The sequence below is a fragment of the Notolabrus celidotus genome, unplaced genomic scaffold (assembly GCF_009762535.1).
Source record: "Notolabrus celidotus isolate fNotCel1 unplaced genomic scaffold, fNotCel1.pri scaffold_312_arrow_ctg1, whole genome shotgun sequence".
NCBI lineage: Eukaryota > Metazoa > Chordata > Actinopteri > Labriformes > Labridae > Notolabrus > Notolabrus celidotus.
This window is the reverse complement of record NW_023260146.1, coordinates 17,501-25,479: the sequence shown is the minus strand read 5'-3', so window position 1 is coordinate 25,479 and position 7,979 is coordinate 17,501. Positions and strand designations below refer to the sequence as shown.

Below are 7,979 nucleotides of genomic sequence, written 5' to 3'. Positions count from 1 at the left end.
TAACTCGCCGTGGATCTGATGGATGTTTTGCTCAGACCCGTCCTGGCTGTGATCCAGACCTTCTGCTGCTCTTACTGCAGTGTGAACTGTTCAAATATTAGTGCCAATGTTTTTACAGGTGTGTGTGTGTGTGTGTGTGTGTGTGTGTGTGTGTGTGTGTGTGTGTGCGTCGCTGTGCGCCAAAACCATGTTTCCACATACGGGCCGGCCTGCCTTTAAAGCAGACTCTGATATGATTGTAGACTCCTGGAGCAGACGCAGCTGTCACATTGTTGTAGTTTTCTGAATTCTTTCAGAGTAAAAGCATTTATTCATCAGCAGTATTTATGACAGTTCCTGTTCTCAGGAAGTATTCAGAGTATTTGGGAGTGTCATGGGAGTCTGGCAGCTTGGGTGAAACGCTCTGGATGGAGTCTGTCTCTTAGCGTACGTCTTCCTGTTGCATCCTGAGTTCATGACCTGGGACTTTAAGATGTCTCATGAGGACATTTAGAAACATGTCTTTAAAACAGTCTGATTCCTTCCTCAGAGAAATCTCTCTCTATCTCTCTTCAGTCACTTCTCCTCGTTGTTGGTCTCAGAGCAGATGTAGGCCAGAGGTCCCTGAATGTGTAAAAAGCCTCCCTAAAGAAGCTCCAGCTCTCCGTCTGACTTCGTTCTCCAGGTCTCTCAGAGAAACATTTCAAACCCTCTGCATGTTGTCTTTTCCAGGACACTGGCAAGTGCAGGAAAGGAGCTCAAAGATAACTTCCTGAGAGCGCTGGCAGAGCGAGAGGAGGCCAACCGCAGCGGGAAAGTGACTGTGAGTACATTATTACAACACTCTACGTAATGGGATTCCCCTCAAATATGTCTGCTATTCCACCAGGAAGGGAACAGAATCCATACTGTGTCAAAGCCCCGTCCCTCCTGTGAGCCCCCCCTGAAACCTTAGACCATGAAACCGTGTTTACCAAACTCACACAGCTCGTCCTGGACCTGGGTTTGAGACCTGTAAGGACGCAGGCTCACCTGAGGAGCGGTTAGGACTCAGTGTGTCTTCATACTTCTGATTATTAAAGATGTGCGTGTGGATGAATGCATGCAGGTATGCTCTGCCAGATCTGAGTCCAGTCCGTCTCTGATCCATTACAGTTCTGGATCTGATCGGTTTCTATTCTAGTCAATGTGTTAACTTCCACTGGATCCGCTCCGTTGCCGCCTGGTGCTCATTTCCTTTCCTCAGCTTTCCATTCCTTAGCTTATTTTTCCTCTCCTTCCCTCGGCGTTACTTTCCTTTCCTTAGCTTTCCTTTCATTTCCTTTCCTTTCCTTAGCTTTCCTTTTCTTTTCCTTAACGCTCATTTCCTTCAATCATCTTTCCTTTCCTTAGCGATCATTTCCTCTCCTTTCCTTTCCTTAGCGATCATTTCCTTTCCTTTCCTTAGTGATCATTTCCTTTCCTTCCCTTTCCTTAGTGATCATTTCCTTTCCTTCCCTTAGCGATCATTTCCTCTCCTTTCCTTTCCTTAGCGATCATTTCCTCTCCTTTCCTTTCCTTAGCGATCATTTCCTTTCCTTTCCTTAGTGATCATTTCCTTTCCTTCCCTTAGTGATCATTTCCTTTCCTTCCCTTAGCGATCATTTCCTCTCCTTTCCTTTCCTTAGCGATCATTTCCTTTCCTTTCCTTAGTGATCATTTCCTTTCCTTCCCTTAGCGATCATTTCCTCTCCTTTCCTTTCCTTAGCGATCATTTCCTTTCCTTTCCTTAGCGATCATTTCCTCTCCTTTCCTTTCCTTAGCGATCATTTCCTTTCCTTTCCTTAGCGATCATTTCCTTTCCTTTCCTTAGCGATCATTTCCTCTCCTTTCCTTTCCTTAGCGATCATTTCCTTTCCTTTCCTTAGTGATCATTTCCTTTCCTTTCCTTTCCTTAGTGATCATTTCCTTTCCTTTCCTTAGCGATCATTTCCTTTCCTTTCCTTTCCTTAGCGATCATTTCCTTTCCTTTCCTTAGTGATCATTTCCTTTCCTTTCCTTTCCTTAGCGATCATTTCCTTTCCTTTCCTTAGCGATCATTTCCTCTCCTTTCCTTTCCTTAGCGATCATTTCCTTTCCTTTCCTTAGTGATCATTTCCTTTCCTTCCCTTTCCTTAGTGATCATTTCCTTTCCTTTCCTTAGCGATCATTTCCTCTCCTTTCCTTTCCTCAGCTTTCCATTCCTTAGCTTCTTTTTCCTCTCCTTTCCTTCACTCATCTTTCCTTCCCTTACAGCCAAATTCCACCGGATCTGATCGGTTTCTATTCTAGTCAATGTGTTAACTTCCACTGGATCCGCTCCGTTGCGTTCGGGCTGCGTCTCTGATCCAGCAGGTCTGAGTCCTCTGGATCAGAGACTCTAGACTTCTCTTTGTGACGGATGCCGGAGCACGACGCATCAATCTCAACAGAGCAGATGGAGCGGGACAGGAAGTCAGGTTTCACCAAAACAAAATGAAAACATCTGGTTAATTTTCAGAATAAAAGACTCTGTGTTATCACCAGATCGTATTTCACTTAACTACAACAACAAACCAAAGTCATGATGAGCGGAGCCAGGCCTGGAGTCAACAGGTCAGAGGTTTTCAGAGGACCAGAAAGACAACATGGATGAGGAGAGGAGGAGGAGGAGGATCCTTGATTCAGTGATTACAGAAGGGGAAACCTCGGTCACATGACTCCAGCTGTCCGGAGGTCCTGCTCCATGCTGCGGTCTGAAAACACAACCGGTGTGTGTTGACGGACGAGAGAGAACGGAGACGGACCACAGCGGATCTGGTGGAAGTCCTGTGTCATGGTTTACCTGCAGACTCCATGATGTCCTAACTTCAGACTGGACGGTCATCATTGGAAGTTAGTTGCTTCAGAGCATGCAGGTCATCTGTCAGCAGCAGGAGGCTCGTTGTGAAACAGGCGGTGTTACCACTGCGTGCATTAGCCTGAAATGCTAACATAACAAAGCTCCAGGTCTTGCATTTTGTTCAGGTCTTAGATCTGGTCCAACAGATCAGGGTCTGCATCATAATTCCTAAAGATGTCGACCTTTGTTTTGCATCCTCTCTGCTTCAAACTTTAAATGATGGAAGTAAACTGTGGAGATGAAATGAGGCCGGATGCTTCTGAGATCTGAGACACCCTTTTAAAGGAGAGGGACCGTTCCTCCTGGTCTGAAGGACTTGATTGTGTGCATCAGTGAACTGCATATTTTCTCCGTCACATCGTGAAAAGACGAGATCCGTTCTTTCTTCTTCTACTGAATGAAGTCTGAGGAACGGAGTCCCACCTGGACCGGGTCCAGGACGTTGTTGCTTTGATGCTCTTCGCCTGCAGACGGTCTGAAGCTGTATTGTGAGCTGATTGATGGGTGAAAGTCGAGGACTCTGTGAGCTCATCTTTGGCTTTTAGGATGTAAGTGAAATCAGGTTCATGAATTCCAGAATGACGTGAGAGCCTCGAGGTGTGAGGAGAAGCGTTTGGTGCAGTTAGTAGAGAAAGTTAAAGAGATGCAGAGCAGAAAAGCATCATGGGAGATCTCAGGATGGTCCTGAGATCTGCTCTGAGAGATGAAATGTTGAAGGTTCTGTGCACCAGCTTGATTCTGCAGCTGCCGCCCCTTTAAGAGCTTCCTGTCTGTATAATTGAATCAGTGAGGTGTTTGTTATCTTTGAGCCGCGCTCTGTGTAACGCTCGCCCTCGCTCCGGCTCTTAATACCTGCGCTCTTTGAAGGTGTTTAGGTAACAGGTAATCTCTCTGCAGGTCGACCTCGACGCTGTGTTTACGTTACACAGATGTTCTCCAGACAACATCTCCACATGTGGACGTCCAGGGAAACACACGCTGCTCTCTGTGTGTGTGTCATACATATTCATGCTGGATGTGATGATGATGTTTACACACATGTTACACAGGCTGAGGTTTCAACAGCTCAAACAGGAACCCTGTATTAATACTTCAAACGGCCGCTCTCTCTCCTCTGTGACGCTGCTTTAAATCAGTTTTTATAAGAGTGTGAATCTGAACATGTTGTTCCTCAGAGAGGTTTAATAATAAGACCTGCAGCTCTGTGAGGAGTCTGTACAGTGGGACTACAGTGGACCGGTGGACCCAGGGTCTAAGTTTAGTTCAGGGGTAGATAATCTCCCCCCTAAAAAGCCCCTGCTAGGGGGGTAGTACTTTTCAAAGGTCCTAGGACTTTCAGGGGGCGGGGCCTGCAATGCTGAGCGTGTCTGATTGGTAGATTAACCTCAGTGTTTTTATTCCTCCCTCCGTCCACAATAACATCACACACATCTGTGATTCTCTTGATTTCTCTTTCTTTCATTAGTTTTTATTTGTTCTATCTTGTTTGTATGTGTGTGTACTTTTCAAAAGAAGAAGCTGTGATTCTCTTGATTTAGCAGCTTGTAACAGTAGTCTTCTCTCAGCCCACTGTGAATGCGTCTCTCCTCCCGGTGTTCCGCTTTTAAAAGTGACCCTGTAAACTGGAGACCTGGAAACATATTTTGATATTAAAATGATTCTCAGTAATTAGTTCTTTATGAACCTCTGCCCTGTGTTGACTCTGACAGCAGAGGAGCTCAGAGTCCTCGGTCTGCAGAGGGATCCCGTCTCTGTTCCTCCTCAGCATTCACTGCCTCTCCTTCATTGTGTGAACTGTTGCGAAATCTCCTCGGCTGCCAAAAGTCACACACAAACAAAAGCTGCACCTGGGCAGCCCGGGCTTTATTTGCTCTGGGTAAGGAGTTCAGTTTTTTATCAAATCCAGGTCACACCTGCTCAGGATGCCTGAGGGCGTCCATTGTTGGGAGGTTCAGGTCTGAAACTGAAGGTGTGCTGCAGCCACCACCCACCCTGCTGCTGCTGCTGCTGCAGCAGCCACAACCCACCCTGCTGCTGCTGCAGCCACCACCCTCCCTGCTGCTGCTGCTGCTGCTGCTGCAGCCACCACCCACCCTGCTGCTGCTGCTGCTGCAGCCACAACCCATCCTGCTGCTGCTGCAGCCACAACCCACCCTGCTGCTGCTGCAGCCACCACCCTCCCTGCTGCTGTTGCTGCTGCTGCTGTTGCTGTTGCTGTTGCTGCTGCTGTTGCTGTTGCTGTTGCTGTTGCTGCTGCTGCTGCTGTTGCTGCTGCTGTTGCTGTTGCTGCTGCTGCCTGTCTGTGTTCAGCTGTCTGAGGCTCTGCTGCTATCAGAGAGAGATTACAACATATCAGAGCAATGTGGAGGAAACAGTTCAAAGAGAGGAGACAGACATACTGACACATGTAGGAATCATCTGCCAGCACTGATACGCACGCACGCACGCACGCAAGCACGCACGCACGCACGCACGCACGCACGCACGCACGCACTCACGCACGCACGCACGCACGCACGCACGCACGCACGCACGCACGCACACACACACACACACACACACACACACACACACACACACACACTCAAAGGTTGTGAAATGAATCCTGTTTTTAAAACATGAATCTTCTCTGCAGTCAGGTCCGCTCACATTGCCGTGGCGGAGCGTTCTTCTTCTTTAAGAAGGAGCAGTGACTCATGAGAGGAGAGAGAACATGTTAATGACATGTTTACTGATTTTATGAGTCTAAAGAAAACAACACACTGAAAGTTTCAGGTAGCAGTAGAGTTGATCCTGCAGCAGGTGAACAGGCTGTAAGGTCTGCAACATAATCACACTAACAGGTCTGGTTTCTGTCTGTTTTAACTCAGAGCAGCAGTAAACAAACATGTATAAAAACATGTTTGTTGTGACTTCCTGCAGCCTCAGAATGAGTCTCTCTGATAAAGTGTGTTTATATGAATCCCTGGATGGCAGTAAAAGGTCTCTTCCTTTAGAGTCCCTCTCTCTGGTCTCATCTGACTGTTGAGGAGTGGTTTTCAGTCGCTTTCAATTCGCTGGTTGGCCTGCGCTGCGTGTCTCATGCCCAGAGGGGACATCCTGCATAAAGGAGGTGTTTGTCTTTGGTCTGTGGACCCAGCCAGTCCTGTATTGATAAGCTCCTGTCGCTATAGATAATAAGGTGGTCAGTCATGCAGCCCAGAGATCAAGTATAGCATTGAAATTAAAGAGGAATTCCCAGCCCTATTGCGTTACAGGCCGTGTGTGTGTCCCCGCTGCCCGCTCCCTTTGTCGCCGTCATGGGCAGTAAAAACAACAATGGCAAGTTTGATTTCAAAGCAGCGGGACCCGGGTGGACGGCCCTCAGAGTCCTGCAGGGCTATCGGGTGACCTTGACTTGAATGGTGTCACAGAGAGGTGGAGAGGTGGGGACGCGGCCCCAACAGTTTGTGACCATCGATCAAAAGGACAAAGAGGACTTTTTGTCCACGGGAGGAACCATTGTGATATTTGAGAATCCAAAAATCCACTGATCAGCTTCTGTTTTTCATCTTCTGAGACTCCTGATACAGAAAAGAACTCCACCACATACTACCATCAGTTATACTCCAGACCCACACTTTGATTTAATATTTGACTCAGACCTCTTCCCATGATCTTGTAATTAACGGGTCTTCAGTTTGCTGAAATAAAAACATCATGATGCAGATTAGTCCAAAGTCCAAAGTCCAGCTTTGTCAGGTCTGTCCTCAAGAGGAGAAGAAAACTACGTCTACAATGTTTGTTTGTTGAATGGAGGTCTATGAAAGAGGATTAGAGACACTGATGTTTCTTTAGCTCTGACCTTCTTCACGGAATGTTCCATTTGTTCTCAGAACTCTGACATCATCAAAGACAGAACTCTGACATCATCAAAGACAGAACTCTGACATCATCAAAGACAGAACTCTGACATCATCAAAGACAGAACTCTGACATCATCAAAGACAGAACTCTGACATCATCAAAGACAGATTTCTGACATCATTAAAGACAGAACTCTGACATCATCAAAGACAGAACTCTGACATCAAAGACAAAATTCTGACATCATCAAAGACAGAATTCTGACATCATCAAAGACAGAACTCTGACATCATCAAAGACAGATTTCTGACATCATCAAAGACAGAACTCTGACATCATCAAAGACAGAACTCTGACATCATCAAAGACAGAACTCTGACATCATCAAAGACAGAATTCTGACATCATCAAAGACAGAATTCGAGAATTCTGTCTTTGATGATGTCAAAATTCTAGAACACCTGCTTTTGCTCTCCATACAGACTGCTCTTCCTGCTGACACCTGATTGGTGGATACTCCTCAGACTACAGACAGAGACCAGAACCCTTCTCAGACTAAAACCCAGACCCTGAGATCCAGATTCAACATGTCTCTGAATCAGAATCTGAATGGAGGTGGGATCCATCATTTCTGATGCTGCGTTCAGGGAAGTCAGGAAATCTAATCGCTGATTGTCTTTAGTGACACAGCATCAAGCAGATTAGTGTCTCAGTGTGAATGTTTGATGTAGAACAGATTGTTAGCTGCTCTTCATGCAGAGATCTGTTTATAGAGAGACAGAAATCCTCCTCACATTAACAACCATGGGAGCAGGATGTCCATTTGGTGGATTGTGTTCCTCCTGCTTTTGCTCTCCGTACAGAACCTGTAGATAGAGACTGATAATGTACAGAAGAGCTGAAGCTGTTTGATCTAATGCAATGGAGTCATCAGATATGAGCAAACAGGAAGGAAAAAAGGATAAAGAAATAGTGACGTCTGATTGGTCCCTTCCGTTCTATATTACCTGGATTTTGTAACTGCTCCTTTAAAGTCTCTAACAGTTCAGATCCCTCTCAAACTGGAGCCTCTCCTCTCATGGACGCCGTTGACCTCGGTGCATGAAGGTCATATAAATACATATTAAAGGCTAATGTTTGTGCTGCTCTTTCTCACAGTCAGAGGTCTTGAGTAAACCCATAACACTTAGTTGTGAAATATTGCTCTTGGCCGATGACATGAAGTGGATTTCATGGCCGGTGTCTTCGTCTATAA

The 7,979-nt window shown here is 46.2% G+C and overlaps 1 long non-coding RNA gene across 1 annotated transcript; it reads left to right on the top strand.

Moving 5' to 3' along the window:
* The first annotated feature begins 711 nt into the window (after positions 1 to 711).
* Positions 712 to 1,100, top strand: LOC117809632. Its single transcript, XR_004630600.1, has 2 exons — positions 712 to 802; positions 869 to 1,100. It is a non-coding gene; the product is annotated as an uncharacterized LOC117809632 (long non-coding RNA).
* The last annotated feature ends 6,879 nt before the right edge of the window (positions 1,101 to 7,979 follow it).